General features: G+C 36.8%; 1 pseudogene; it reads left to right on the top strand.

Annotated features, from left to right (window-relative positions):
• The first annotated feature begins 19,180 nt into the window (after positions 1 to 19,180).
• LOC122148456 lies at positions 19,181 to 19,294 on the top strand (annotated as a pseudogene).
• The last annotated feature ends 5,924 nt before the right edge of the window (positions 19,295 to 25,218 follow it).

Below are 25,218 nucleotides of genomic sequence, written 5' to 3'. Positions count from 1 at the left end.
GTGTACTTTGGGGATTTTTCCACCTGTAATTGTGCATATATATGCTATATGCTAACTAAAAGCCATTTTACATTGTATAGATCCACCCTCATAGCATCAGACCTTGTGTTTATTGGGGTTATAATTCTGTGCCACTCAACACAAAACTTAACTTCTACATACAATCTAAACTGTAGCAGTCAAAACTGATGTTTAAATATTGAACAGCTTAAACACAGTCACACAGTCATCCCAAAGAATTGCAAATGAATGAAAAAAATCTGTGGCTTTAGTTATATTTTTGAGAGCACAATGGTTAAGCAAAGTGCCTTAACCATGAATACATTCCTCATTTTTGTTTTTTGAAATCATTACAATTCAGATCAAAAAGGATAAAAAAAATCTTGTAAACATATTTTGCCCTCCTGCTAAGCTGAGTATCTCTTCAACCATGTTTGTTTATATATTAAATTGTGTTATACTTTGCCTAGAATCTTAACCCTCTGGCCCATTGCAACTGAGGCAACAAAAAATTATGGAACTGATCCATAACGAGTCAAAGGCTTGATGCTTCATAAATCATTCATAAGCCAAGATACAGCTTTTTTAGTTTTGCATGTTTTTCTTATCAGAACAAATCTCAAGGGTAATCTGTCTTTACACACACACACACACACACACACACACACACACACACACACACACACACACACACACACACACACACACACACACACACACACACACACATATTGAAACACTGCCTAAGATAAGCATCAGCCATTTTCAGTGCATTTCATCAGAAGGGGCATAATTTCTTTTGCCTTCTCAAATTGCCATAAAATGTGAAAAATAAACCATTACTACCTCATATTGTTGCTTATGGACCTCTCATCTCAGAATGAATATAAATGAATATGTTTCTGCAGTGAATGTGGATATTTTCCTCGCAGGAGTAAAAGAAAAATTATATTTGCTAATAAAGTGTCAACTTGGGATTTTTTTTTTTTATTTTGGGAAGGATATTATGCTTGGGCAAAACAACTACCATAATACAATTATTTCTTCAAAAGTATAATATCACAATTTCAGCAATAATTCATGTATATCTTTTACAACAAGAATGTGTAGAACTAGTAGAATGAAAGAGGAATAAGTCACATTTGAGGAATAAGTCACAATGACATTTCAGGAATTTAAGCCTAGCACTGAGGAGCATGCAAAAGTTTTCTTCAAGGTCACAGAAACCAATTTTAGCAACAACAACACACACAACCTAACAAAATTGGGAAATCATGAGAAATGAGAGGAAGATTTTGAAATATAGGGTCAAGGGCTCAGAAAAATCATGTTTAGCAACTCACTATTTCCCAGTCATTGATATTGTTATAATAAAAGACATCTGAAAGTGATTTCATGGCTATTCAAGATGGCAGAAGATGCATCAGAGTTTAAATCAGTGTTTGACATAAAACATTTGGTAGCCAAGAGCTGTGGTAATATTAGCCTGAATGCGCTAGGCTAATGTATTTAGCTGCTTTAGCTAATTGGCCTAATGCCATCTCTGCTCTCTTCTGCTTTACATTAAATTCATTAGAGCAGAACATGATTAAACTACAAAATTCACAATGTGCCCCTACAGTTTTTGCCCAAGCGTTCCCTTGCTCATAATGATTTAGACAAGAAGGGACAAACAATGAATTAAGGGGAAAAGAGACAATAGGATAGTAGGCAGTCTGTGCTAATTTAGAGTTAGCATTTCATATCCTTTAAACGACTTTTACAAAAAATACTTGGTACAGTGATGGATTGGAGGATAATACCATAATATCACTTATAGGCTTATATAATGGATATAATACTTAGATAATGTTACTTTTAGATCCGTAGATTTGTTAGATCCGTCAAAAAAAAGTTGACCAACCAGATAAAACAAACTTGACCAGCTCAGCCAGGGGTGCATTTCCCAAAACCATAGTTGCTAACCTGTTAGCAACTTAGTTGGTTGCCAATGGGAAATTGCATTGAAACCAACAAAGTTGCTAACTTAGTTAGCAACTATGGTTTTGGGAAACGCACCCCAAGTTGGGAGACTATAGATAACAAATAAGACCGGCCAACCATCTTAGGCTCGTTTTTTTTTTTTTTTTTTTTCAGCAGGGAGACCATGGTACATGTCTAATAAACATGATATTACCATTTTATGTGCAAAAAACAATACATCGTATGTCTATGTATCAAGATGACTGATTTTATAAAATGACTTTCGCATTGTTTTTTTAACGTTAAACTTAACCCCTTACATATCTTTTCTGCACATGTTCACAAAACATTATTTAATAAGTTTATAAAGTTGTTTTTGTATGTTATAAAGCCATAGATTATTCCAGCTTTTAGTATCCTCATGGGGGACTTTTCATCCTCACAATGTAGCCAACACACACAGGGTGCACTCATAAAAATATTTTTTAGTTCCACAAAGAACCATTCAGTCAAAGGTTCTTTAAAGAACCATCTCTTTCTTACCTTTTTATAATCTGAAGAACCTTCTTTCGCCACAAAGAACCTTTTTTAAAACAGAGAGGTTCTTCAGATGTCAAAGGTTCTTTATGGAACAATTTAGACAAAAAGGTTCTTCTATGGCATCGAAAAACACCTATATTTTATAATATTATGATTACACCAAAATCTAAAAAATATTTTTTTCTGACCCAACTCAAAGAATTGTAGTTTGAATCAAGTAGGTGTAACGATGGAAACTGAGAGTTATTGAGATCACTATTCTGTCTTATCACCATTGCGCCCTTGAGCACTGCACCAGAGGGACCAACCCTGCAATTAGTGCACTGAAAATCACTGTGTCTGGCAATCACATGCTAAATACAACCCAATAAGCACAGCATTTGTGACTTACAAAGAGAAAAGTGATTGATTCATGTAGCAGGTCTTTTGTCATTTTGCAGTCCCACTGGACACAATGGTGTGCATGCTTGCAGCTCCACCACATTAAAATCTGCTATACTGTAGTAGCTGTGTTTACATGCATCTTAACAATCTGTTAGTAATCCAACTGATACCTCAACTAACCTTGAAAAAAATAAAAATAAAAATTCTATCCAACCAAAAGAGGTATGACTATGCAAGTCTTTGAATCAGACTTGCAGTCTGATAAAAAATAAATAAAATAAAATAAAAATGCAGTACTGTGTATGAATATTCTATATGATTAGTAGATAATAGCCTAAAATTATTTAATAAAAGTACATAACATCTGACCTCTCTCGCTCTCTGTCTGTTTTTAAAACTTCTTTTAGCAAAATGACCCCAACAATTATTTTGTTTTATTTGCTGTGTGGTAGCTAAAAGAAACTGATAAAAAAAAGAGATATAGATATAGAGGTATACAGTACTATTCAAAAGTTCAGGGTCTATAAGATTTTTTTTTTTTTTAATTTTTCTGAATACATCAGTTATGCTTACTAAGGCTGCATTTATTTGATCAAAAATTCAGTAAAAAGTACTCTGAAATAGTGTTGCAATTTAAACTGTTTTCTATTTTAATAGATTTTAAAATGTAATTTATTCCTGTAATAGAAAAGCTTAATTTTCAGCCACATGATCCTTCAGTGAAATTATGAATTTAAAAAGTATGAATGAAAGTATGAATTTAAAACAAAAACTTAATTTTGAATGGTAGTGTGTAGACATACATATTGCTGTGTATCTATAAAATTAACAGTTTAACCAGAACAACCACTTTACAGACTCTCTGACCTGATGGTCTCAGTTAACTGTGAGTGTGAGAGCCATTTACGGAGGAGCTTGCACAGGTATGACTGTGCATGTGTGCGTGTGTCTTCAAGTTATGTTAGCACTCTGAGATACTGCTTATCCAATCTTTTCATGTCTTTTTTAAGTAGGGCACTGAGGTGCTTCTCTTGTGGTGAATCTAGTTCTCCCTCCCCAATCCTCTGTTCTTTCTGATGACTGCAGCGAAATTAAAGTTTGAATGTGTTCTGGTTGGACTCCAGCGCGTTAGACTGGCCTGATCTTTAAACCCCATTATACAGTACATATAGCTTGAAGCTACAGCATCAAATAAACGGTGTCTCCATCTGAGCTGCGCTTTTGCAGCCTCCATTAATGTCGCCACAGTTGCCATCTGCCTCTCTCTCTTTTCTTCAATCTCTGTCAACTACTCTGGGCTGCTGGGGTGTACAGTCTATCCTCTTGTTATCTGCTCAAATTGAACCCTGCGAAAACCAGAAACAACTGACTGGTTTTCCAAACTCTGTCCTACCGTGATTCACGGGGGCTGGGAACCGGACAAGTAGGTCTCCCCCTCTGAGCGGCGAGTGATTTATGGAGGTTCTAAGATGTCTGAAATGCCTACCGCATTAAGGTATCGAAAGTGCAAAGAGAGACAGAAGTACAAATGACAGCTGGAATCTCAGATTCCTAGTTTCTAGAGTGGAGAAAAAAAGTCGATATTAAATGTCTCCTCTGTTTTCCATTCTTTGCTCTTGCACTGTGTTTACCTTCCCGAGTTTTCTTTTCTCATTCAATCTATCCTCTGAGACTTTCCCTCTCTCATTTCTCCCCCTCCTTCCCACTTTTTAATCCTTCCTTTCCTCTCTCCTCCTCTTTTCCTCTGACAGTTTCTTCATAGATTCCATCCATCATCCTGAATCTGGGTGACGGTGCTCCGCTGGGCCATGGCAGGGCTCTTAGTGGATGGTGACAGGGAGCAATTGCCCTAGCCTCGAAGAACACCACAGCAACGGTGAGCCTTCACATCCCAAAGCGCCTGGTTTAACGTTGAGGTCACCTTGGAGACAGGAAGAGGAGGGGTGCATGAGGAAAATAGTCTGGGAGAATCAAAGCACAGTGCTGAGAGGAATCAGATACTGTTTGCCAAAGGGTTTAAATTACCTGCAGAATATTGCAAAGTGAAAAAGGAATAACATTAGCTCACTTTAATGATCTTGGTGAACCAGAATATATATGCCCATGTATTCTGAATGGGACAATTACCTCAGAATGTAGCTCAGGGTACATGTCTGCCAGGTTGCTGTGAACAATAGGTTACTTGGCATTGAGCGGACACATTTCACCCATCTTAGTATCTGCTAAGTGATACTAAGTGTGTCAGATGCAGGAACAGTCTGCCTCAAGCTTTCAGGAATTAAATGCCTTGCTTAATGGCAATGTTTAGACTCTTGTGTCTGTTACTCTCCATTTCACAGGATCCCCCCTGCATGGATTGAATCTGCAACCATTGGCTATGCAGTCCCAGTCCCTGCTTCTAAAATAAATGAATAAAAGAAAAAGCACAGCTGGGCGCATATGTTGTGTTTTAGATAGTGGTGTCAGCAATGGCATTCTTTAGAGACTTTCACGGTCCACGGTTTTTTTTTTTTGGGGGGGGGGGGGGGGGCTATTTAGCTACTGGCTTAACAAATCCCTTATGATTTGGTCACTGAACTCAGAATAATTATGTCACTGAAGTAATAGCTACAAATGTCATACACAAATATAAAGATTGAGAGAAAGAAACTGTACCAGCAGGTTTTGACACTATAACCCTGGGTGCCAACTGTAATTCGGCTAACATGACAGCTCCTCATTAACATCAATAATTACAGCTTGAGTGTTTGTGTATGTTTCTACCCTTGGGTCCTCTGGCCAGTCTGTCAGAGGTGAGCAGAGCAGATTGATGTGTGGCCCTTGTATGGCCCTCTGCTGCTCTGCTGCAGTGCCCACTCACCTCAGGCATGAAATCACAGCAGGTGACTGCACTTTCTGTGAGACTTCAGAGTGGCAGAGTGCCAACATGAATGAACACCAGAGCATGAGGGTAATGGACTCTTTCTGTTATTTTTTGCTCAAGATGTGAGTGAGTGTGTTTGAGTGCATGATTGTGTTTGTGCATTTGTGTCAAGTAAGCCCCTTTCACACTGCACGTCGGACCCGGCAAATTGACGGAACATTGCCGGGTCGACTTCTGTGTGAAAGCAAACACGTCCCGGGATTGATTCCGGGATTGAACCCGGGTCGGGGACCTAGTAACATTGCCGAGTTCAGTCCTGGAACGAGCGCTGTATGAACAAAAGCCAGATCTAATGCCGTGTCGTAGTGATGACGCACATTATCGCGCGACTCTTTCAGCGTGTTTTGAAGGCAGATCAACGTTCGCGATGAAACAAATATGTGCAAACTGTAACGAAGCAGAGATCAGTTAGTTCCTCACTTTCCGCGCTGAATCTGAGATCGTTCACCAGCTTAACTGAAAGTTAACGTGCCTAGCGTTTTCGACTCGTACATTACACGTCACAACCTGATATCACGTGTCTTCACGGGACCTTTACGGGTTGTGTGTGAACGCACGCACATATTCCGGGTAATCACTGGCAGAGTGAAAGTGCTAAATCTAGCGACCTAGCTACAAATGCCGGGACACATTACCCGTGTATTTGCCGGAATCGCAGTGTGAAAGGGGCTGTAATAAATACAATTCAGTCATGTATTCAAAGTGATAAGTCTGCAGATGTTATGTCAGGAAAGTTCTAAAAGTATAGTACTTAAGTATTTTTGTGTTTTATTTTGTCAGACTGAATTGAAGGCTATAGATAATCATCAGATTAAATTGTTTATACAGCTAAAATAGTAATGGTGACAACATAAAACCATCAAAACTTGAAATGGCACCAGAGTGCAGGGGCCTGCTGTATTTATTTATTATTATTATTTTATTTTTTTACATTTGCTGTATATCTGTTATAATTCATTTAAAAAGAAAGAGAAAAAGAAAAAACTGTTCAAAAATCTGCAGTTTGTCAGAGGAAGGCCAGTCTTTGAAACTTCTGAGATCAATTTCATAAAAGTCAAAGGGTCCTAAACTCAACATTTAATTGTTACACTTATTTTCCAATGCACACACACATACACGCACACACACACCCAAGACAAACTTGCGGTTTGAGGATTTGTTGTGGACTGAAATATTAGTGACCATTATTATTATTATTAATAATAACAGCTAAACAGTTTATTTAAAAAAAGTTACTTTAAATAAGACTATTTTAATAAATATAATGCAATAAATAAAATATTGGTTGCTTTTTGTTAATAGTATGACAAATGGGGTCCCATAAGCCTTAAATTGCTGAAACACTGGAAACTGAAACATGAATTCACACTACACTAATAAATAAAAATAAACAAACTCAAGAGAATGAATCCTTTCATCAAGGTCAAACACACAATCTCTCCATTTCAGTTTCTTGAGTGGTACGTGCAATAACATCTACATAAGACTCAAGAGACAATCAATGTTAGCAGAATCTCACAGATGAGTACAAGACAGAGCCACTTTATGGATTCTCTGATTTCATTTCCTTCCCCACTAATGTTCTTCCTTTCTGTGTAACCCTTCCTCCCCAATCCTTTAGACTCTATCACACCATCTGAAGGGGTGAATCTCTTCACAGGAGTAATTTAACAGCTGGTTAGTGTGTTGTGGTCCTGTTGAGATGACAGTGCCGTGTATTAGGGAAAAATAAAGGTGGTCATTTATAGATTTGACTGTTGTATTAAATCAGCTGTTTTTCCAAAGGTTACATCTGTCTGCAGCGTCTGCATTCTAGAATGCAAGTTTCAGAGGCTCAGCAGCTTTCTACAGGCCAGAACCAAGAATAATAAATAAATAAATAAATAAATAAATAAATGTTACAATCTATGTAGATGTTGTTCCATTTGCAAACTTGCAAGCTGAATCTGGAATTGGATAACTCTTCTGAGATATCTTATTACTCCGTACATGCAGTTATTTTATTTTTGTACTTCTATTTAAACTTTGCTGTTTTATATCAATCCAACAAGCCAGTTTCTGGTCCTGAATTCCAGCTCACTTCGAGCACCTGAACCAGACTTCTGCTAAAAAATACCAGTTTTCTGACCCACTATTTTTATTACAGCTGTTACTTTTGATCAATAATTTGAGTTCAGTATTAGTTTCTGGTCCAGAATTTCATATATATACAGGTGCATCTCAATAAATTAGAATGTTGTGTAAAAGTTCATTTATTTCAGTAATTCAACTCAAATTGTGAAACTCGTGTATTAAATTCAACGCACACAGACTCAAGTAGTTTAAGTCTTTGGTTCTTTTAATTGTGATGATTTTGGCTCATATTTAACAAAAACCCACCAATTCACTATCTCAACAAATTAGAAAACTTCATTAGACCTATAAAAAAAATAAAAAAAAAAAATCATTTTACGTGAATTGTTCGCCTTCTGGAAAGTATGTTCATTTACTGTACATGTACTCAATACTTTAATTACTGCCTCAATTCGGCGTGGCTTGGAGGTGATCAGTTTGTGGCACTGCTGAGGTGGTATGGAAGCCCAGGTTTCTTTGACAGTGGGCTTCAGCTCATCTGCATTTTTTGGTCTCTTGTTTCTCATTTTCCTCTTGACAATACCCCATAGATGAGGTTCAGGTGAGTTTGCTGGCCAGTCAAGCACACCAACACCATAGTCATTTACAAACCCGATTCCAAAAAAGTTGGGACACTGTACAAATTGTGAATAAAAACAGAATGCAATGATGTGGAAGTTTCAAATTTCAATATTTTATTCAGAATACAAAATAGATGACATATCAAATGTTTAAACTGAGAAAATGTATCATTTTAAGGGAAAAATAAGTTGATTTTAAATGTCATGGCATTAACACATCTCAAAAAAGTTGGGACAAGGCCATGTTTACCATTGTGTGGCATCCCCTCTTCTTTTTATAACAGTCTGCAAACATCTGGGGACTGAGGAGACAAGTTGCTCAAGTTTAGGAATAGGAATGTTGTCCCATTCTTGTCTAATACAGGCTTCTAGTTGCTCAACTGTCTTAGGTCTTCTTTGTTGCATCTTCCACTTTATGATGCGGCAAATGTTTTCTATGGGTGAAAGATCTGGACTACAGGCTGGCCATTTCAGTACCCGGATGCTTCTTCTACACAGCCATGATGTTGTAATTGATGCAGTATGTGGTCTGGCATTGTCATGTTGGAAAATGCAAGGTCTTCCCTGAAAGAGACGACAATTGGATGGGAGCATATGTTGTTCTAGAACTTGGATATACCTTTCAGCATTGATGGTGCCTTTCCAGATGTGTAAGCTGCCCATGCCACACACACTCATGCAGCCCCATACCATCAGAGATGCAGGTTTCTGAACTGAGCGCCGATAACAACTTGGGTTGTGCTTGTCCTCTTAAGTCCGGATGACATGGCGTCCCAGTTTTTAAAAAAGAACTTCAAATTTTGATTCGTCTGACCACAGAACAGTTTTCCACTTTGCCACAGTCCATTTTAAATGAGCCTTGGCCCAGAGAAAACGCCTGCACTTCTGGATCATGTTTAGATATGGCTTCTTTTTTGACCTATAGAGTTTTAGCCGGCAACGGCGAATGGCACGGTGGATTGTGTTCACCGACAATGTTTTCTGGAAGTATTTCTGAGCCCATGTTGTGATTTCCATTACAGTAGCATTCCTGTATGTGATGCAGTGCTGTCTAAGGGCCCGAAGATAATGGGCATCCAGTATGGTTTTCCGGCCTTGACCCTTATGCACAGAGATTGTTCCAGATTCTCTGAATCTTTGGATGATATTATGCACTGTAGATGATGATAACTTCAAACTCTTTGCAATTTTTCTCTGAGAAACTCCTTTCTGATATTGCTCCACTATTTTTTGCCGCAGCATTGGGGGAATTGGTGATCCTCTGCCCATCTTGACTTCTGAGAGACACTGCCTCTCTGAGAGGCTCTTTTTATACCCAATCATGTTGCCAGTTGACCTAATAAGTTGCAAATTGGTCCTCCAGCTGTTCCTTACATGGTCATTTAACTTTTCCGGCCTCTTATTGCTACCTGTTTCAACTTTTTTGGAATGTGTAGCTGTCATGAAATCCAAAATGAGGCAATATTTGGCATGACATTTCAAAATGTCTCACTTTCAACATTTGCTATGTTATCTATATTCTATTGTGAATAAAATATAAGTTTATGAGATTTGTAAATTATTCCATTCTTTTTTTATTCAAAATTTGTACAGTGTCCCAACTTTTTTGGAATCGGGTTTGTAACAAACTTTTAGTGCTTTTGGCAGTGTGGAAAGGTGCCAAATCCTGCTGGAAAATGAAATCAGCATCTTCAAAAAGCTGATTAGCAGAAGGAAGCATGAAGTGCTCCAAAATTTCTTGGTTAACAGGTGCAGTGACTTTGGTTTTCAAAAAACACAATGGACCAACAACAGCAGATGACATTGCACCCTAAATCATCACAGACTGTGGAAACATAACACTGGACTTCAAGCAACTTGGGCTATGAGCTTCTCCACCCTTCCTCCAGACTCTAGGACCTAAAATACAAAACTTGCTCTCATCTGAAAAGAGGACTTTGGACCACTGGGCAACAGTCCAGTTCTTCTTCTCCTTAGCCCAGGTAAGACACCTCTGGTGTTGTCTGTGTTTCAGGAGTGGCTTAACAAGAGGAATATGACAACTGTATCCAAATTCCTTGACACGTCTGTGTGTGGTGGCTCTTGATGCCTTGACCCCAGCCTCAGTCCATTCCTTGTGAAGTTCACTCAAATTCTTGAATCGATTTTGCTTGTCTATCCTCATAAGGCTACAGTTCTCTCGGTTGGTTGTGCATCTTTTTCTTCCACACATTTTCCTTCCACTCAACTTTCTGTTAACATGCTTGGATACAGCACTCTGTGAACAGCCAGCTTCTTTGGAAATGAATGTTTGTGGCTTACCCTCCTTGTGAAGGGTGTCAGTGATTGTCTTCTGGACAACTGTCAGGTCAGCAGTCTTCCCCATGATTGTGTAGCCTAGTGAACCAAACTGAGAGACCATTTTGAAGGCTCAGGAAACCTTTGCAGGTGTTTTGAGTTGATTAGCTGACTGGCATGTCACCATATTCTAATTTGTTGAGATCGTGAACTGGTGGGTTTTTGTTAAATGTGAGCCAAAATCATCACAATTAAAAGAACCAAAGACTTAAACTACTTCAGTCTGTGTGCATTGAATTTATTTAATACACGAGTTTCACAATTTGGGTTGAATTAAGGAAATAAATGAACTTTTCCACAACATTCTAATTTATTGAGATGAACCTGTATATATATATATATATATATATATATATATATATATATATATATATATATATATATATATATATATATATATATATATATATATATATATATATATAAGCCATTTTCTGTTCCAATATAAATTAACATGATCTCATATGTATTTTATAAAAAAAAAAAAAAAGTGGTTCTACCACACAAACATTTATTGTAACTATTTTATTGTAACTATTGTAACTAAAATTATTGTCACTGTAATTTATTTTGTATAGCCTATTGTTTAAAAGTTAAATAAATAGTAAAAAAAATAACAATATAAGTATATGTTTTATACCGGTAAATGTTACATACTGTATAAACAATGGACATAATGTATATACTGTACAGTATCTCTTAAATATCTTCTGCATTCTACATATAAACAATGAGACTGAAATACTGAAGTTCAATAGCAGTTTCTGATCTACTATTCTGTTTTAATGTCAGTCTCATTCAGTATTCCATTTATTGCCAGTTCTGATCCAATATTCTAGACAAATGGTCATTTCTGGTCCAGCATTTCATATTAATGCCTTTCTGTGATTTAGTATTCCAGATGTATGCAGTCTCACAGTGACTTGTGTCGAATCTTCATTAGCTGTTGATAAATGACATTGCTGTAATAATGTCCTCCCAGCTATAATGACTCGCTTATTAGCGACACTGCACACAAATGAGTGCGTGTCTTTAGCCTGTGTGTGTGTGCAACTCTAAATAGCAGTTAATAGTTGAGTATCTGCTGTGAGATGAGAGTATGTGTCTATCTCTCCATCCATCTCTCTGCATCTCTTTTTCACTCAGTCTTCAGCTCCTTCTCTCTCCCTCCTGCTTGACTGACATCTTATGTCAGTTTCCTGAGCCTGAAGCCAGAGAGCAGAACTGCGTGAGTCACTCTGAACAGAGCAACCATGCATTTACACACACCCACTCAAAAACATCTGAATCTTTTTTATCATGGTGAAGACTTTCTAATGACTATTCTTTTCATTTTGAGCTAATGATGTTTCTATTCTTAAACTCAAAACATGACAGAAACCTTTCTGCATTTCTACATTTCTGCACAGCATTTATTTTTATTATTGTTATTTTTTTTTTAAGAAAAAGAGAAGTTTAGCAATATTCTGCAAAATTCTGGCATCAAATTAGTGCCCAAAATATATCTAAGTAAACCCACATACAAAATAACAGCCTCTCTCAAATATTTCCTCTATTGCAGACACAAGCAGTCACCATTCTCAGACATTAAATTGACATTTTCATGCGAAAAACTAAACTAAACTAAACTAAACAATTTTTCTAACTACTGCTCTTTCTGAATCATAATGGAAAAAAGAAGAAACTTTATTGGCAATATTGTTCATCCCAGAGCAATCAAGATGGTTTATGAACTGCATGGTATATGAAATAAAATAGAAAATGCAATTGGTTAAAATTGTAAAAATTATTTAAAAAGAGTGTAAACATGGTTAAGTGGCAAGAACATGCCATATACTAACATAAATATTTGTAAATTACTGACATATGTGTAACACTCTGTATTGTATATTATAAAAATAATATCAGGCTAACCAATATTTCCAAATTTGATTTTCTGATTTTTCCCCCCTACTTTTATTTTATTTTATTTTTTTTTTTTTTGGTGGTGCACAATACATAATGCCTTTTGCAATGTAATAAGGCTGAAGATGTTGTCAGTTAGATTTTGAATGGGAGATTTTAAAACATTACCCCAGAGTTTGTAAATGTATCACTAAGGCTGAGATTATCTACAAAATTAAGTTTGTTTTGAGCTGAATTGTAGAAAACTACACTCTGGTCATATAGATTATAAAAGAAGCTTTTTCACAAATAACAGGCAAGCAGGTATGAAGCAAGCCAAGTCAGCACTTCCACTCATATTATTTCCTTCAAGCCAACCACAGGAAGTAGATCTCTGACTGCAGGAGACAGTGTGCTGCATACAAACAGACCTCATAATGGTCTGTGTGTGGGGTGGGGGGTATGTATTATAATACACACTGTTTAAAAGGGACCTATTATGCAAAATTCATTTTCACATGTTGTTTGGACATGAGTGTGTGTTGGCAGTGTGTGTACACAACCACCCTGTAATGATAAAAATCCATCCATTGCTTTTTTAAACTTCCCATAAGTAATAAGCAGTGTCTCCCAACTACTTGTTTCAGCATTGCTGCTAATGTGACATCACAGTAGCCACAGGACCTGCCCACGAAAGTTGACAGACACTGTTGTTCTAACTTAGAACTGCCCTGAGTGAGTTCACAGCGAGCTGTCATTGCTGCACTGATGAGAATGTCTCCCAAGCGTTTTAGGTGTTCTGTAGCTGGATATATGAATCCACTTAGCTCTCTCCATTTACTCCTGAAATCTGAGCCACTGAAGACGAGGTGGATTCATTTTGTTTTTAAAAAAAATGCTCCCTCAACTCTATCGAAATTCGTTTATGTCTGCACGAATCATTTACACCTGATTGCTTTGTGAATGAGGGTCAGTATAATGCAGGTTTTGCACAAAAGTTGCTCCTGAAGGATGGAGCAGTGCCAACTGTTCGTGATCCAGCTACACCTCCAGAAGAAGTATCACGCGTTTGTTTTCCAAATTGCCTTTCTAAAAGAGCTTCTTGGCACTCTGTAAGGCTAATGTTGCTAAAGCTGTCTGTTTTCACTGATGCTGCTTAAAGTATAAAAAGTTATTTTTTATCGCGCCTTGCTCCCGTCTGTGTAATTCATAAAGTGCATTTTTTATGCACAGTACAATCAGATGACTGACTTTTAAACCAGTGCGTTTTCTGTAACGATAACAGGCTTGTACAGGAGTGTTTATTTGCAAAAGCTAACACCAATATTGCCGGAGCTTGAGCTCTTGAAGCTTCGCCCTCTTCTTCCGGTGCACCAGCTCATTTAAAGGGAAAGATGATAACGGCGCGTTTTGGCTCATACACTAAAAGTGGCAATTTTAACAAGCTATAAAAAATGATCTGTAAGGTATTTTAAGTTAAAACTTCACATACACACTCTGGGGACATCAGAGACTTATTTTACATCTTGTGAAAGGGGGCATAACATGTAGGTCTCCTTTAAAAAAAAAATTCAAATCATCTGCATGTTGTCTCTTTTTGCTGTCAAACATCCTTAAAACAAGATAAAAGTACTTTAAAAGCAAAACTGTACAATTAGTTTTAAACATAAATCTAAAACAATTTTTCCCAGTAATAAATATGCTCATAGTGGATCAAGTGTGACTCCATGTGGCACACCACGGTGAAACACGTCAACTTTTTTGTGGGAAGCATGATGAGAGAAAACACACGGTTATGCAGTTGTGTGTGAAAATGACTCCTCAGATTAAATTTTCTCTCAATAGCTGTGCTATGAACTCTGAAGGTCTGATATGGAGGGACACATTATTCACAAGGGAAGTGTTTAAAACGCTATGAAGTTGGTAATGGAATGAAGGGAGCATAAGAAAAATAAATGGAGAATGAGAAGGAGAGGGAGGGAAAGTCGGTACTCTTGGGGTGGGACCATTAAGATATGAAAGTTGTTTGTTTGTGTCTGTAAATCGTAGAGGGTCAGTTTCATTAAAGGCAGTGAGGCATTGAGGTAACATAGCCATGAAAATAGGATAGATACTGATCATAAACGCAGACACACACATATACAAAGTTTGTCAATGGGAGATGCAGATGCAAAAATGTGTAGTGACAGAATTAAAACATGATATAATATTGTAAATTCTATGGGTCTGGCTTCCGGTCTCATCTGTGTCCACTCCATCCAGCTATTTTTAGCTGAACAAAACAGTTTGTGTTGCTGCTTGATACTGAAAGTTGGTGTGTCTCATCATATTATTTAATGTAATGTATTATCTTAATTATGAACACACTGGTTTGTAGTGCAAACAGTTTTACCGTTTACTGCACGTTGTTATTCTCCTCGTTATTTACCTATAGCGGCTAATGGACCAGAATCACCAACAATATTATTACCTCCTCGAAGAAAAAAAAGGATAATAATATACCAACAACACTAACCACTGCCTTCAACCAACCCAGCACCACAACAATCACCCCTCCCCCCACACCCCTTCCGCTAAACATTCATGCACTAAACATTCCGGGCTGGAGCACGCTTACGTCATGTATGAGATAATGGAGAAAACCGCTTTTGCTAATATTCTGCCGAATAATTAATAATCATTAATTAATCATTTATGTCTTGCATTGATTTTCACTTGTATGTATCAGAAAATTATTACGGAGGCAGCTGACGTTAATTAAATCATTTGCAGCTTTACTCGCAAACTACATTTCCTGTTCATCAATAAGGTAAGAACCAGAGCCATTATAAACCTAAATATACTTGATTGAATTAAATCAACAGAAAAGTGTAGTGTAGCAGTAATAATAGAATATGTTTGCGGTCGTAATGATGACAGTAGCACACACAAAATAGTATCTGTTCCATGCTCCGGCACGGTTAGCTCTCACACTGCATGCGTACCGCGCCCGAGCCCAACCGAACTGTGCCCTGGCCCACCTCTTCCAATCAGGCAAGGGCTGGCTAAATGAATGCCCTCACACTAGTCAAACCAACCCGGGCTTTGGGGGTCAAACATGCTCGGGCACGGTTCAAAATGCCTAGTGTGAGTACACCCTAAAAGTTAAGAGTCAACCACTCCTACCTAAAACGGCTCATTCTAACACACCCCCATATGTCTGTCACTGTGTGGGAAGATTTACATAACGCTGCCCAAATGTTCACACAAAGAAAGGCGGCATAACTTTTATTCTCGCTGTTGCCGCTGGCGCCATGTCGTGGAGATGCTGTGTGTTTCCTTGTGAAAGCGAAACTACTTTGTTTGGTCTTCCAAAAGAGGACACAACTAGAAATCAGTGGTTAAGTTGTATTTCAACACTGTTCCAGTACAGTCCAAACCAAATATTCAAATGTGTGCAATGCATTTTATGGAGGACTGTTTCCTGTGAGAGTAGCCTACAGTGCCGGCTGTTCTGACTCACAGTCTGAAAGTATGTTAACATATTTAAAGGATTTGCCACTGATGATTCAAACGCGAGGTTTGAGCAGTGTAGCTTGTTGTGTGTCATTTCTCCGATCACAAATGTAGACATGGTTTTATGTTTACGCGGCGCAATGCAATGCAACGCGTAAAAAGACAGTATAAGTCAGCGGTTCTCAATTCCAGTCCTCGCTCCCTCTGCTCTGCACATTTTGTATATTTCTCTTATCACTTCAGACATTTGTTCTATTCGAACATGTGCCCTGTGAAGTGGACATCACAGGATATTCTGCCATGATTCCAGTTCGAAACTAACGTATATTGAATTGCACTGAAGTGTGCGAGACGTGAATTTAAATTGTATTTATTTACAGAGGTATATGATGTCACACTTGTCCGTGTGTGAAGATGTTATGCAGCGCAAATCCGTGAATGAATGTTCCGAAGTGAAGTAAACTTCAACAGATTTCCCCTGCTCAGGGATTAGGGAGCAATGAACACTGTGTAGGGACCATGTCAATCCGAACACAGTTCATGCATGGAGCTCACTTCTAATGAGCTGATTATCTGAATCAGGTGTGTTAACAAAGAGAGATATGCAAAATATGCAGAGCTGGGGGGCGCGAGGACTGGAATTGAGAACTGCTGGTATTGTCATTATAATCCGTAATTATGTCCCCACTGAATGCAACAAATGCCTCGTTTATAATGGGTTTTAATGTTTTTGTCTTGGCGCTCCGGGAAACACGGCATCACAGTATAGTAAGGGGTGTAACATTTCCATCACTCGCTTGAGGTATTAGACCAATCACAATGCACTGGATAGCTGGCCAATCAGAGCACACCTCGCTTTTCAGACCGATAAGCTTTTCAATAATGTACAGTATGTGGAAAAGAATGTGTTTTTCGAAACTTAAACTGCATAAACCCATTTCATTACACCAAATACACAAAATAATGTTCTTTTTTGCAACATCATATGACTCCTCTAATATTAATGACTAAACAAGGTGTGCCAAATTTAAATGTAGGTTTAAGGGATTTGATGGCTATAGTGGAAGCAAATATAGTCAGTGAAAAGCACTTTAAATTTAACAAACTATAAAATTAGGCTATAGGTAATTGACCTAGTTCACTAAATGATTCAAATTTGACCCTATAGTTCAATGGACAGAAACCACTGATAATCCATCACTATCAGATCTGGCCTTAATTATTAAGAGCTGCTGCTGAGATATTTATTTCCCAAACACGACATCTCACAGGATGAAATATTTTGACTGCCCATGGCTGTCTGTGTCACACAAGGTTTCATCTCTGCATTACAAATGTGTGCCTGAGTGTCTTTTCAAAACACTCACTGCTCGCATTCACGTGTAAAACACTTGACAACGAAGCGTAGCTCGTGTAGAGTGTGTGTGTCTGTGTGTTCAGGGTTGATGAACAATGTGAGTCTGTCCAGATGCTGCATATGCTGCCATCTAACATGTTTTCATAAGTCTCTCTCTCTCTCTCTCTCTCTCTCTCTCTCACACACACACACACATTTCCATATATGGGAACGAGGAGTTCAAATTTCTTCTAACTTCTGGCTGTCTGTGAAATGAGAATGTGTGTGTATGTGTGTGACCAATCATTTCTTACCAATGCCATTAATCCCATTATTAATATGTTGGTTATCAAATATGCAGCAAGTTCAGTAGCCATGCATTTGAGTCGTCTGTGAACTAAATGGGAGGCTGTCACATAAAAAAAGAGTGGGTCATGATCACTGATAAAAATGATTTTGTGGTGAAGTAAATACTACATAAAAACAAATGTAATTTCTACATTAAATAAATTAGTTAAGGCAAGAATTAAATTAAGTAAATTCTATATTAGTACTCAATTTAAGCTTGTAGAAATTAAAGTTTGAACTTATAAGTATATTTTACTTGGAATTGTTTGTTTTGTTTACAAAGATTCCTTAAGTAAATAATTAAAGTTATGATCCCGTATTTCCCATCATGCACTGGGGCATGAATAATTAAAAAGGTTAAATTTTTTTCACTGTTTTCGAGTTGTATTTACACTGGTTTATGGTTGCTTTTGTTGTTAGGTTTAGTAACTTACTGTTTTGTGAAATCTGGAGTTCATTTTCTACTCAGAAAATAAGTTAGAGAAAATAACCAATATGGTATTATAATACAATCATATTGTGCTTCCCTATTATTTGTGTGTCTTTCTTATTAAATCATAATTTCATCCATCTACCATTATCATGTTTTTCTCATTACAGAAAATTAGACATTGTTTGATGCTTCTTTCCTCCTCTTTATCTGAATTTGCTATCACTGCATTGAAATTATCACTGAAAGTACTTGAGCTGAAGTCTCTGTTCAGTGGGTTTCTATAAAACTTGTCTTAGCCTCACTCTTGTCTGTGTGATGAATGCGCCTGTTTATCAGTTGCTGTGAACAGTGGCTTGAGGGAAAACGAGGATGAGCAAGAGAGAGATAGTGAAAGAGAGTCAAGCAAATATCTGAACTCCATCACAAAACAAAACCTTCAATCATGTGCTAAACGCTCCAATCAATCACAAGTTATGGCAGATTAATGACTATCCTTATCGATAAATAACAGTGCTTCCATATTAAACATTATTGTACAAATTACAGCATTACATCATTATAGCTTTAAATCACAATCTGATTGTTTGCATCTGAAATCTCAATAATGCATCTATACAGGTTCCCTTCAGAGATTGTGCTTTTGCTAAAAAAATGATGTTTAGAATTTGGCAAGCCCTGCATGTTATATCAGGATTGCAGGGGAAACAGAACCTGTGTGCAGAGTTAATTGACAAAATCCCAAATCCAATTACCAACATCAAATTATGAAGTATACAGCAATAACACATAAAAACAAAAATTGAATTAACTCGACACCAGTGCAGACTGAACATAGAGACTGTAAAATCGCTTCTCAGCCTTTTGGCTAAGATCAAATGTAGTATCTGTTCTTATCAGTTTAATATCTGATACGTCCCCTATCCGGGGACTACATATTTTGGGGGAAGTCGTGGCCTAATGGTTAGAGAGTTTGACTGTTAACTCTAAGGTTGTGGGTTTAAGTCTTGGGCCGGCAATACCATGACTGAGGTGCCCTTGAGCAAGGCCCCGAACCCCCAGCTGCTCCTTGGGCGCCACAGCACAAATGGCTGTCCACTGCTCCGGGTGTGTGTTCATGGTGTGTGTGCTCACTGCTGTGTGTGTGCAGTTTGGATGGGTTAAATGCAGAGCACGAATTCTGAGTATGGGTCACCATACTTGGCTGTATGTCACGTCACTTCAATCACTTTAAGATCAGAACAGCTACTAACATGGACTGTGGACGTTTCAAAATGTGACATCACAAGATGATGAATAAATCATAATTAAAATCACTTCATTCTGATTCAAAAACTTGAATATTAGAATAATGGCAATGCTACCTTACATACCCTTCAGAATTGTGAGGTCAGCTCTATACTGAATACATTTATTCAAGCAAATTTGCATTAAATCTTTGAAAGTGAAAGAGACATTTATAATGTTACAAAAGATTTTGAACTTTCTGTCCATCAAAGTATCCTTCAAAATGTATCATGGTTTCTGTAAAAAAAAAAAAAAAAAAAAAAAAATAAGCATGATGATAATAAATAATTTTGCTTGAGCATATTAGAAAGTTTGCTAAAGGATCACATGACACTGAAGACTTTCAGAAAATTCAGCTTGGCCATCACAGGAATAAAGTGCATTTAAAATTATATGGTTATACTATTTCACAATACTACTGTTTTTACTGTATTTTTTGATCAAATAAATGCAGCCTTGTTAAGCAAAAGATACTTGTTTCAAAAACAAAAAAAAAATCAGAAATTTCAAGGTAGGTATATGTACATGTGAGTGTGTCAGAAGCTGAAATATGATGTATAGATTATAAGTCAAAGCTCTTTGCACTTGGAGATTACTTTTAAAGCGTGTCAAATCCCCTTAAGGTAAGCGCACTGCTAATCAGCGCCTCAGAATGCATGAGTAGGCGCTAACACGTCAAAACTGCCACACAGAAGCAAAGGTTAGCTCTAAATACAGGCTGACTTTGATTTTAAAAGGATGAGCTGTCAGTCACAGCTTGGGCAGCTAGAAAATGTTAAGTGTTTCCTCTCAAACCCAAGTACACACAAACACATACCCACTCTTTCTTTGAGTCTTTGCTATTCTTTCTCTCTCTTGTTCAGCCACATTCACTCCAGACACTCATCTTTTCTCTCAGCAGGATGTCTCAGTAAAGACTGACTTTTTAAGAAATGCGGTCAAGAGTTTCCCGCAGCAACAAGGAGTACAGGAAAAATGAGATCTGAAAAGAGTGAAAATGAAGGAGAATTATACTTCTTCATCGCTATGCTTCTGTCACTTAGGAGTTAAAGGTTCAATACTTGTTCTGTTCCAATACCCATAGTGCTTAGGGAGTCATCATAGAGCTATTTACACTTGCTTTCACCATTTGTTTTATGTATAGCTATACAATAATAAAAAGAACAGTGCAAAAGTCCTCCAAGACACATTTGAAATGGATTATAATTCTGGACAAAACATATACAAATGGTGACTTGGCAGTAAGTGCAAAGGCATCAAGTTTTAAGGCTGCATGAATAAACTTTGCATTTCCCAACTGGAACAATATCAGCACTTACAGTATGTTATCAATATTTCAAAATATACAGTACCCCATGATGGGAGAGGATTTGTGAATGGCAAGCAAAGCACTGCTGGTAGGTCACATGACAATGACAACGTGAGAAATGTAGTACATCTGGATTACATACATACTATGCACATTCATAGTATGTATAGAACATACTTTTTTAGCAGAAAGTGTTTTTTTTTTTTAGAGTGTATGTGATTTCGTATGCAGCCTAGGTTTTAAAACAGACCTATATTTACCCTCAAAATCATTAATATTGGCTAAATTTGAGCCAAAAACCTGTGGGGATACTTGTAGCCTTCTGTCTGCCTCTATTAGATAACTGTATTATTTAAAAAGCACATAATAAATCAGAGTTTTACGACAGTGATAGTACTATTTGCACAAACAGACATTTAAAAGGCACAGACTGCTGCATTTCAATCTAATATACTCGCAAACTTCTGTCAAAGATAGAAACATTGAGATTCAGAGGAATACAGATGTCAGAAATGATTTTACTGAGCTGAGCACACTGTACTGTTCTCACAGAGCGTGGGATAGCTTATTTCTACATGCAGTAAACAAACTGACCCTTTTCTAAGCTCCACTCCTCTTGCTTACTGACTGCTGCGTGCTCAGAGAGTCTTCACAGAACTTCCCACATGAACTGGAGATTTCATGTTTTTTAGTAAAATGTGCTCAGTAAGTGGTAAAATTGAATTGATAATATTCTTTTGTGGGCTGGAATTGAGTGTGAAACTACAAAGCATCTTTTATCTGCCATTTTGTTAAATTACAGAGTAATGTGATTAAACACTGCAAAGAATCAAGGCAAATGCTTATCACAGTTAACTGAAAAGATAGAGGCCTAATTTGAAAGTAATTACAACTGATAAGAGATCGGGTAAGTGAACAGAACTGCTCCTAACATTTCTACAACATACTATGATAACATGAACACTGGTTATTGTCACCTATATTGACAGAACAAAATCAATTTACCCTATTTTTCTTTTTTTTTAAGATTTCAGTAAAATATCACCTAAAATCATACAAACAGACTGCTATAGATTCATATATAAAAAAGTGCAAGAGCTTGTCTGATAATATGGCAGACAGCAACATTAGTTAAGGAAGGATTGGTCAGTAACATTTATTACCAAAGGCTCTATATAGCCATTTATGTATCTGTGACCAATAGACCCTGGAGAATTGAGATAAATTAATTCCATGCAGATTACAATACATTTTTGACAGAAAATCTTTGTTCTCTCTATCCTCTCGGTTCAGTGATGTTTTGCTGTTGTTAAACTGCAGCTAAACTCTATTGATTTTGTTTTTCAGCACATAAATATTGATGTTCACCATGGATTTTTATTTAAACACTTGCTCAATGACCTTAAACTTTTCCTGTAAGCAATAATACTGTATATCCTGCAACACGTGACGTAGCATTCATCAAGCTGTTTAAAGGAATCTCTTCGGTTTTTTCACAATATGTAATTTTTGCTTGAATTACAGCTATAGCTTTCAGTGTGACATAAAATATGCTATGGCTGTCATCGCTGTTAATCTATATCAGCCACACAATGTGTACATTGCATCATCTGAGGCTACAGTATATTTCAAAATCTTCATAACAGTCCTTAGCAAGCGCTTATAGCAAATATAAGGCAGTGCAAAGCAAAGCTGAAATGCCCTGCTACTTTGTTGTGGTCCGTATAGGGAATGAACGGCTTCTAGATGGTAGCCTCAACTCTGGGAAAACAGTACAGCAGAAAGCTACCGCCTCAAGCGGGGCTCAATCTAGTGTCGAGCAGTTCAGAACTGCATGGCCTAGAGTCTTCAGAGTGAACTTCAAAACAGGAAAGAAGAAAGAAAGGAAATAGAGGATGGAAGAAGAATGGAAGACCAGTTTTATGTGCTTTTTTGTTGATAACCTCCATTTAATATATATTAAAGCACTTTCACATGACCAAATCACAGCTTTAACAAATCTCTCAATAACTTTGACTTCCTTGTTAAACTGTAAAACTATGTATGTAGATGGTGGTAACACTGTGCTTGTTTCTTCACTTCATCGAGTTTTTGAGTAATATTTTGACATAAGTTATATAAATGGGCCTTTAAAATTCAAATGTAAAGGAAGTAGTGAAAGATTTTTCTTCCATATTGTGACAAGTGAGACAGACTGAAAACAAAATTAAGGGAGAAGACTTGGTCCTATCCATCAGTTGTTGATTGGATGGAGACAGATCTGAGTGCAAGCAAAAAAAATAAAATAAAATAATTGATTGTGGATGAAAAGATAAGTCGTTCACAATAATATCAATATAACATGCATTTAGAAAACAGATGGGGTGAATTTTCATTCCATGTCAACTTTAGAGGTCCACACAAAAATTTAAAAGTGTGATAAATTTATTCTGTGAGGAAATGTCCAACAACAGAGAGGTTGCAGTAAGAAAAAGCAGTAATACTATTTATTTATTTAGCTTTGTACTATTTAATCTCAGAGGTGACCAATTTACTCTCTGTGGCATTTACTGTACTTTCAGATCTGTAATTTCACAAAGCTGTCATTACAACAGAATTACAGTAATAAAACTTACAACCGTAACATGTATACACAAAAAGTACTGTCAGTTTCACAAAGTCAGCAACATAGCGCCAGTTATATAATAACTAGACCAAAACAAGATTTTTAAACTAGCCAGCTAGATAAGACTTTACAGCTTTTACCAAAGTTGCTGAGAACAATGGCTGCAGCAGTTATCCAAGGCAATTTCACTCTATATGATTCTATCCTGCCTTTACCAGCTGACAAACCCCACAAAAAGGCAATATCACACAAGGCAAGATCCATTCTGATATTTAGATCAACCATAATGTATTATAGTTTATATTTATACAAAACTTAATATTGAGTAAATTACTTTTAGACTTGATATTCCCAGTTACTGTCTGATTTTTTTTTTTTGCTCCATCAAAATTGCAAATAGCCCAAAAACAGGCCAAAGCTGAAATCGTCCCACATTTCAGTAGCACGTGGTAACGGTGTTGCTGAATAAGTCTGTTAAAGACTCAGTTGGGTGAATGATTCAATGACTCATTCACAAACCCATCACTTGTTTTGTGTGTGAATGAATCATGTTTTGAAGAAATCAGTTGAATGAATAGCCCAGTTTTAGGACTTATTATTAAGATGATCACTTGTCGCCACCTACTGCCATCTAGATGTGAATAATACAATAATACGGTTGTTAATTTTTTACTTTATTTTATTCAGTATTTTTTCTTTCTATTCTCTTTTGTTATAAATGTATGCAAGTACTCTGAGTTTCTGGGAAAACATAACAAATTCATTGTGTGTTTATGCTCTTGACAATTAAAGTTTATTTTAATTCTAAAAACAGTGCCTTGGGTCATTCACCCCCACATAGCAAACAATCTTGGCCCGAATGTGGCCTCAAGCTGGCACTGCTGCATGGCCTCCTGTCAGCAATGGCATGTACCCTTTCAGCCAGAGCTGGGCCATATGTGGCAACGATGGCACAGCATAAATCACGGCAAACAATATGAGGGCCCACTGTTGTTGGAAGGAGTGTGATTAAACGATCACAGAAATTTCAATGAAGTGTAGTATTGTTTATCTTGTTAACCTAATCTTTGAAATGGCAAGTCAAAACAGAATGAAAAGTTATCATTTCAAAATTAAGCAAATCAGTAAATCAGTAAACTGCATTAAGCTGCACTTAATTATAAATTATTATTCTCAGTACAAATAATCTTAGAATCCTTACACACACAGAGAGAGAGAGAGAGAGATGTATAAATGTTATAAATGTATAATGATATAAATGTTTAGTGTACTTTGTAAATATTGTACATTTCAGCATCTCTCCAAATATACAAAAGGTTTTTGTACTAATAATGTTACATATTCTGTAGTAATACCTACGTTATGTATAAAATAGATTTATTTGATTTCTTCTTTATAAAAAATAAAAAAATAAATAAAAAAAAAAGATTTCTTATTCAGTTAAATGTACTTTATTGGTGAACTTTGTGTTTACCAAAATAATGGCAATTACTGGAAAATAAATACACAATGCCATAATATCAAAAATGACAGTTTTTCACATTTGCTAAGACACTAAACCCCATTCTCTGAACCAAATTCTCAATAGCCTAAACCAGTTTTTCAAATAAATCACTCTTTCTGCAAAACCTTGAACAAGTTCAGGCAGTTTAGACACTGCAGATCTCATGCACTCTTTTTTAAAA

Source organism: Cyprinus carpio, chromosome A17, assembly GCF_018340385.1.
Source record: "Cyprinus carpio isolate SPL01 chromosome A17, ASM1834038v1, whole genome shotgun sequence".
Classification (NCBI taxonomy): Eukaryota; Metazoa; Chordata; class Actinopteri; order Cypriniformes; family Cyprinidae; genus Cyprinus; species Cyprinus carpio.
The sequence above is the reverse complement of the archived record's forward strand: the minus strand, read 5'-3'. Positions and strand labels throughout refer to the sequence as shown.